The following is an 8,448-nucleotide window of genomic DNA, read 5'->3' on the forward strand; positions in this document are numbered from 1 at the left end:
CTATGGCCAGCGGGAAAAGGAGATTTTTGCTAGCCACGACCGATTACTTTACGAAATGGGTTAAGGGGGTGGCTCTGCAGCAGGTGAAAGAGGAACAAGTGAGAAAATTCTTGTGGGAGAATATAATATGCAGATTTGGGTTGCCGCATACCATCATCGCGGACAACGGAACTCAATTCACGGGGGGAAAGGTGAGAGTCTTTCTCTAAGCCTTCAAAGTGAAGGAAGGTTTTTCTGCCCCTAATAACCCAGAGGGGAATGGTTAGGCAGAGTCCTCCAACAAATAATCATGGATAATTTAAAGAAGAAGCTGGAGGAGCGCAAAGGGTGCTGGGCGGATGAGTTGAACCATGTACTGTGGGCATATCGCACTACGCCGTGGACATGTACATGAGAATCCCCGTTCGCGATGGCCTATGGAGTGGAGGCAGTGATCCCGGTGGAAATGATGGCTCCAACGACTAGGACCAAGGCAGTGGAGACGGGGGTTAATGAGAAATTGTTGGCCGAAGAGCTGAACCTCACGGAGGAGAGAAGGGACACCGCTCGCATCAGACTGGAAGAGTACCACAGGAGGCTGCAGAGATAGTACAACAAACGTGTGAAACCATGGAGGTTCATGGTTGGTGACCGAGTACTTCGGAGGGTGACCCCATCCACCAAGGAGGAGACCGACGGGAAGCTGGGTCCCAACTAGGAAGGACCTTATACCGTGGTGGAGGCCGAAACATCCGGAACCTACAGACTGCAGACAGCACTAGGGGAGGACATCAAGCGGTGGTGGAATATCCAGATGTTGAAGAAATTCCATGAGTGATTTTGTCACTAGTTTGTCTTTGTCTTGTTCAAGTTTAAGAAAAAAACATGCGCGTTTTGTAATGATATTTTGAATCAGCTAATATATCAATGAAACCAGTAGCAATATTCATCCATCTAATGTATGTAAATTCATTCCTGATTTAGGCCAAAGGCAGCGGACAGGGGGCTCCAAGTTAAAAGCAAACTGATGGCCTACTGAGTGGCTCGGGCATGCTCAGTGGCCCTCAACCTCTCCACGGTCAACTTGGCGGCGCGCTGAGTGGCCCGGGCATACTCAGCGGTCCTCCACATCCCCGAAGTCAACTTGGGGGTACGCTGATTTGCCCGGGCATATTCAATGGCCCTCAACATCTTTGAAGCCAACTTGGGGGCACGCTGAGTGGCCCGGGCATACTCGGCGGCCCTCAACATCTCCAAAGTCAACTAGGGGGCATGCTGAGTGGCCCGGGCATACTCAGCGGTCCTCAACCTCTCCAAAGACAAATTGGGGGCACGCTGAGTGGCCCGGGCATACTCAGTGACCCTCAACGTCCCCAAAGTTAGCGTGAGGGCACGTTGAGTGGCTCGGGCGTACTCAGCGGCCCCCAACATCTCCATGATCACCTTGGGGGCACGCTGAGTGGCCCGGGCATACTCAGCGGCCCTCAACATCTCTAAGCTCAATTTGGGGGCACTCCGAGTGGACTAGGCACACTCAGCGGCTCTAACGCCTAGGGGGAGCGTTGGATAAAAGGCTAGGTCAGGCAAGCTGCAATACAATGCAAATGAGTCAACAAGTGCGGAAATAAAGGCGTTCAGTACGCAAAAAGAGACATGTATATCACCCAGTTAAGTGGGGGCAAATTGTTGTGCTAGAGGCGCATTCATCCGTGGCTTGCTGGGACTACCCAGAAATCCAAGCCCGCAAGTTGCAACAAAAAAGAAATCGAGTTCATAGAAGTACATGACCAGACAAACAAACATTTAAAAGCTGAAAACAGGCAAGCATCACTTAGGGTCCTCCGAGGCATCCACCGACAGTCGATCCTCCTCCGCGGCCTTAGTGACTTCATCCACATCTATAGGGGAGGATGACACGCCAGGCTGGATAGCGCCCGTGGTCCGAGCGGGAGAGGCGACCCGGATTCGGGGGGCGAGCAGTGGTTGGTCGGAAGAAGCGAGACGCCAGCCGGTGTGAGGGCTTCTACGCTGCCTCAGCTCCCTGGAGATCTTTGGAGGCCAAGGTTTTGAAATGTTCGGCGGCATCCTTCAATGATTGTTCCAGGTCCCTCTTAGCCGCGGCCCTATCCGACTCCCTCTGCCGCTCCAACTGGGAAGTGATGCCGGCCGCATAGTCTTGATGCGCCTGTTCTGCATGCTGGAGCTCCTTGTGGTGTTTGAGGGCTGAAAGGCGGGCATCATCTCTCTCGGCTTCCATTTTAGCATATTTGGCCTTTCATCCTTCGGGCTCGTGGATTTCCGCCTTCACCATCTCAAGGGCATCCAAGGTGTTGGTAAGACCGGGGATAACATAGCCCACATCAAGGCTCATATGAAAAAGGGGACGAAATTAGGAAGAGCTTAAGTAGTAGAGAATAATAAAGGAGAAAAGGGGGGGGGAGGTATAGCCTCTCCCAGCTAGTATAAATTGCAGCTCGGTGGGAGGCAAAGGAGCTGGAGTCCCCGTAAGCCTGGTCCCGTGGGAGATGGGAGCTGAAGAATAGAGAGGCGGCTACCGCAGGATTATCTAGCGCAGAGTCCCTTGTTGTGATGTCGCGGTCCCTAGCCTTGAATTGAGGGTGCCAGAGTTCGATTGGCCCCGGAGGCAAGAGACCGATGGGATTAGCCTCTTTCCCAGGATGGCGGAGGGGAGCTACTGGCCGCGGGGGCTCAGACCGAGAAGTAGCAGGCTTCAAGGTGGAAGCGGCTGTCTTGGCCTTCTTAGCGGGAGGACCTTTGGCCATGGTGTTAGAGGGAGCCTCGCCCTCGGAGTCACTCTCCCAGAGCTTCAGTTTGGAGACATCCATGTTGGCAGTAGGAGCAAAGTCGTCCTCCCAATCGGCTATGGAAGAGTAGGAGCGGGGAACCGGGGCAGAAATGGGCACTGAGGAACCAGCAGGGGCCTTCCGAGTCTTGGCAGCCGCGGCCTTTTGGGCAAGGGCTTGACTGTGGGAGATTTTGGTGGTGAACCCAAAAGACCGATGGACCGGGCGCTTGCGTAGCCGGCTTTTAGGGGGAGAGAGTTTGGGTCTCCTCTCCTTGGGCGGCGGAAGAAGGTACAAAGGACCGCGGTATTTCTCGATATCTTTAAGGGAAGGATCTAGCAGAAGCGGGCTGCCCTTGTCTGGCTCGATGCCGAGGACATTACACTGGGCCTCGCCTAAGCCACGGAGTCTGTTGAGAACTTCGGAGTTAACGCCAGCGTACACGTGGGATTGTGAGTCCGGGGACCAACCTGAAACACATAGAAACAAACTGGGTAAGAAGGGTATCACATTAAGGGCAAACTCAGTAGCTAACTAAACTCACCGTGATCAATGAAATGGGAGTGTCTAAGGGACAGCTCGAGAGAGAGATCTGCGGAAAGGAAATTCCCAGACACATACAGGGGGTAGTGGTGCCACACCTTGTCCGAGGTGGTGACCTAGATAACAAAGGACTTCTTCTGCAGCGCATGCAGAATGATTGATATCCTACACTCCCCTATTTAGTGCTCTTTTTTATAAAGTAATGAGCCGTGATATCATGCACGCCAATCCGCGGAGTATTCGTCCTGTTGTAATAGTTGGCGGCGTACATGATGCGCCAGAAGTTGCCAATGCCTTGGCACGGTGGGATGTTGAAGTGATTGCAAACTTCAACGTCCAGTAAGGATAAGGGGAAGCGGAGCCCGGCGGCGATTTGCCCCACAGTGGCCACTAAGCATCCAGGCCGCGGCGGAACAAGGTGGGGAAAGTGGGTGACGCCTGGTACATGCTCTAACACCACGTCTCCCGGGATGCCATGTGCGGCTTGGACGGTGGCCAAGTTAGGCCTCCGATAATGAGAAGGCGGGGGAGGTAGTGTTGAGGGTCTCCCCGAGGTAGAGGGGGCTATGGAGGAGAGAGTAGGGGATTCCGACTGGTTCGCGGTGGACACAGACAGTTCAGATTGGGTGGGGGAGTCAGCGGATTTGGAGGGAGAATCCCTAGAGCTGCTAGATCTGGTAGCGGAGGAACCCCCAGAATGAGAGTCCAACATGGCGGTGACCAGTGGGTAATGGTGAGTTGGGTTTGGGATCACAAAGAATGCACAAGGGTGAAGGAAGTGAACAGAGGAGGAAAATAAACGCGTGTAGTAAACGAAAAAAGAAAGAGAGCACTTACGAACGAAAAGAGAGAAAGTGAAAACACAAACCTGATGAAGGAGAAGCTGAACATGATGATGTTATACGGTGAAACAAGAGCAAGAAGGATGTACAGCTCGCCGGAAGAGAAGGAAAGAGGGAGGTGGATGGCGTAGGGGCTAGAGAACAGGTGAGGCAGTCGCAAGGAGTGGAAAGGAAAAGATGGGAAGTGAGGAAGATCAAAGGGGGAGCAAAGAGTTTTGTTTTAGGCGGGATTCGAAGAGGCATGGGTAGAAGTGGAAAAGAAAAAACAGGGAAAAAAGGGAACCACACCGGGTGAGACGCGTGTTCGCACGAAGCTCGAGGGACCAAAGGCGGTGGCGCGTGCAAGGAGAGGCACATGCTATGAGACACGTGTTCGGTGACACATGGTTCGAAGAAAGCGTGGAAGCAGGGATGTCAGATGCAATGATTCCTCAGAGGTGAGCGACAGGACCTTGGATGGGACAACACCTCAAGTAGTTAGCTGGTGAGTCTCGGCCCATGGACCCAAGCGGATCCAAGGGCCGAGAGGGGGCATCTGTATTAGCCTATTTTAGGACGACCGAGGTGGCATGCTCGCGGGCCAAAAGTAAGATAAGGGAGCGGAGGCGTGAAACACCAGATCATGTCCGCGGCACCCTAAAGGGGGACAGGCCGTACAGGAGCAGAAGGAAAAGGACATTCAGAGTCAAAGAGGAGGCAATTTAGTAGAGAAGAGACGGGGGTACAGCAGCAAGGCCGCGGAACCCTAAGACGAAGGGTGCCTCAGTGTGGACCAGAGGATAAGGGCGATCAACGGATGAGAAAAGAGGAGGAGGGATATAAGTAGGAACAGTATGAGTAGAAGAAAAAAAAAAAAAAAACAAAAGGAAAAGAGAAAGGAGAGAGGAGTGAGAGGATTAGGACATAGGACACTATAGGCTAGAACTTGTGTTTATACATCAACAAAAATAAAATAAAATAAAGAAGAAGAACCTCTCCAATGTTGGGACACTGAGCTTCTTCACAAACAGTATTAAGTTTCAACTTAGACAAAGACTCCTTAACCTCTAAAAACCTCTCCCCTTGAGGTGCTTTCTGCCGTAACCATGCCAGCTTCTTCACATTCGGATCCCTTCCTGTATGAACACCCATTCCACCTGGATAATCAACAACTTCTGCTCTAACAATATTAAATCTCCTTGGATGTGAGTAATAATGAATTAAGGATTTCAGTTTTGAATGTGTTGGAATTGTTATGGGTTTTGTGAGGGAAATCATTTTGGGGCCAAAGAAAATAAAAATAAAAATTAGACTGAAAAATAATTTAAAAGGAAGTTAGTTTTATTTCGGGTCTTAAATTAAGAGATATTGATGAGGAAGAATGGAGGAGAATGAGGAAGAATGGAAGAGAACTCGGAGGTTTTGCTGGAAAGGATATGTTTTCTTTTTTCTTTCCTCTTATTCACTGGGTTTTGTTTTTTTATTTGGGTTACGAATAATTGAAATTGGGAAAAGTGTGAATAGAATTCCTTTTTTTCTCTCGAATTACTCTAAAAGCTGAGGTGTCAACCTTAGAGAAAAAAAGAGAGTTGACGTGGGTTCCTAGGAGCATTCTCAACTACTCAGTATTAACGGTCTTTGATTTCTATTGTTGCATTGTCAAACATATGTGCTAAATGTCGAAATGGTATTTTGGCACTTTGGTACCTATGTGACGGGCTAAAATTGCTCATGTCTCATGTCCAGTTTCAGCAGTCTTCCAGTGCTCTCAACAGTAACATACGTATATCACGTAAGAAACAAGTCTATCCACCCTGGTCCTGTGATCTAACTTTCTGTAGGAATCATACGTACCACAACTCACAAGCTAGGCAAAGAGATCTTTCTGGAAACGAACCAATTCAGAAACTCTTACCATTTTACCCCGCGGACTTCAAATTCCCATTAAACAAAAAACACAGCTCGGCTTATAAAACGTCATTTCCAGCTCCCACCTCTCTGCCAAAAACTCTTTTTCTTCTTCCTCAAGTTTTAATTAAACAAATGGAAACCGAAGTGAAAAGAATGAAGAAAATAGGCTCAAACGGAACCGAAACATACTTCACAGACGATCACGAATCATTCACTGTAACCATCGGTCCAAACCGTATCTTAACAATCTTCTCGGACAACGAAACCACTGCCAAAAAATGGATAACCCAAGTCCAAAAAGCCTACCGTAACAAAAAGAAGAAAACCCAACCACTTATCGTTGGTGTTCAAGTTTCTCGTGAACTCAACTACACTAAGAAAGGTGTCGAAAACAACCCTTATGAATACTTAACACTCTGTATCGGCTCCCAGTGTCTCATTTACGAACTACCTGATCTTCGTTACCGAACTAGTCGTGGCTATTCTGGCTCTAAACTTCCTCAAGTTTTGAAAGATCTTTTCACTGATACTAATGTGATATTTGTTGGTATGAGTATTAATGTTGTGTCTGAGAAGCTAGAAGAAGATCATGATTTGAAGATGAGTAAAAAAGTAGAGATTAGAGCTTTGGCTAAGAAGGTTATTACTAGTGGGGGAGGTTATTTGAGGAAGATTATTGAGAAGGAATTTGATCTGAAGAGGAATAAAAAGGTCAAGGTGGTGGGGGTTGAAGACTTGGGCAGGAGTTTTGTTCTTGGAATGAGAGGGTTGTTGCAGGGGAAGAATGTTGATGAACTGAGTGAGATATTGTTGGGGAGAGAGAAGAGGATTTTGATGAGGAATGAAGTTGAGTTTAATAGCGTTTGGGATAGATTTGAAGACAGGGATGCTGGGATTACTAGTAAACATGCTATGGATTTGACTGTTGATGCTTGGGTTTTTCATCAAGTTGGAATGGAGTATTTGGATATCGTTCTCAAATGTTGCTGATTGTGAATCCGAATGTGGACTGGTTGGTTGTTTACTTGTTTTGTTATTAGTTTAATTTTGAAACTGATGTTACGTTGTTACTTTTTAAGTTTGGTTTATTTCGTTATGCTTGGTTAATTACATTTTAATGATCGATGAACTTGTTTGATGCTTGTTTACATTTTAATGGCGTCTGCTTTTGTGATGTGGTAGAAATAGTTAGACTGGAATGATTTTATTGGTTTGAGCTGTGAAGTAAGATTCTCTGTGCAAAAGACGTGGAATCATTTTCTGGCTGTGACAGTTGTGATTTGCTCGATATTGTACTGGTTCTTACACCCTACTATACCGTACAGCAGTAGTGTGTGGTCCCAGTCTCCCTCGGTCTTTTTACTTCATGACCAAAAAAAAAATCAGTGTGAAATTGAAACGTGAATCAAATAACTGCTTTTGCCCACAGTGCCCAGTGGATACTTTTTTTTTTTATTTTTTTTGGTAGGACAGTGGATACTTCTAGGCTTTTGTGTGTGGTGGAACTAAATGAGACTGATTAGGCGGTTGTTCATTTTGTGTTGCATTTAGTAATTTGAGCGTGTCCCTATGAGCATTGTGAGCAAAATCCTACCAATTAGCCAATACGGCAATGCACAAGTTTTCCACAACCATTGTTAATGAAACATCAGATATTACAGGCCCAATTTCCATACATAGAGCTTCAATTTATGGTGACGAACACATAACGTACAAGAGTCATGACTACATAATTATCGAATAAAAAACAGTCATGATTCATGACTATATGAGGATGTATTTCATATTTTCCTGCCTGGTTGGTTTGCTTCAGCCTTTGGAAATGAAGACATGTAGGTTAACTCCAATTCCAATTTATGTAACTCCATTTTGGTTTTGGTCCCCAATGCTTGTCATTGCCTTCAATACTTTGGGCCGACAGATAAATGCATAATGTTATGTAACCCAATTTTGGTCCCCGTGTCCCCATTGCCGTATACTTTGGGCCGACAGATAAATGCATAATGAACTGTTAGACAATACACTAAAGCCTAAAGGATAAAGGACTTTGATCTTGTACCTCCTATTGTGGCGAACTTAACATAATTCGAATTAATAAGGACACCTTTATCAAAAAAAATAAAATAATGACACTAAAATGTCATCACCTAGGTGTAGCATTGACTTGACCACATGTATTGATCGTGGTCCTGTGCAGTGGCAAGCATTCCCCAACATAATTAATCAGACAACATATTTTCTTTTTTGTTGTTTCAAGATTACTTTCTGATCAAGCCCAATACATGGATTCATGGAAGGACATGGTGGAACCCGATGTCCAGTGGCAAGATAGAATTAGTAATTTCTCCTTTGCGGAAATGCCATTGTATTTCAGTGCCACCTATGGATCC

The sequence above is a fragment of the Coptis chinensis genome, chromosome 6 (genome assembly GCF_015680905.1).
Source record: "Coptis chinensis isolate HL-2020 chromosome 6, ASM1568090v1, whole genome shotgun sequence".
Classification (NCBI taxonomy): domain Eukaryota; kingdom Viridiplantae; phylum Streptophyta; class Magnoliopsida; order Ranunculales; family Ranunculaceae; genus Coptis; species Coptis chinensis.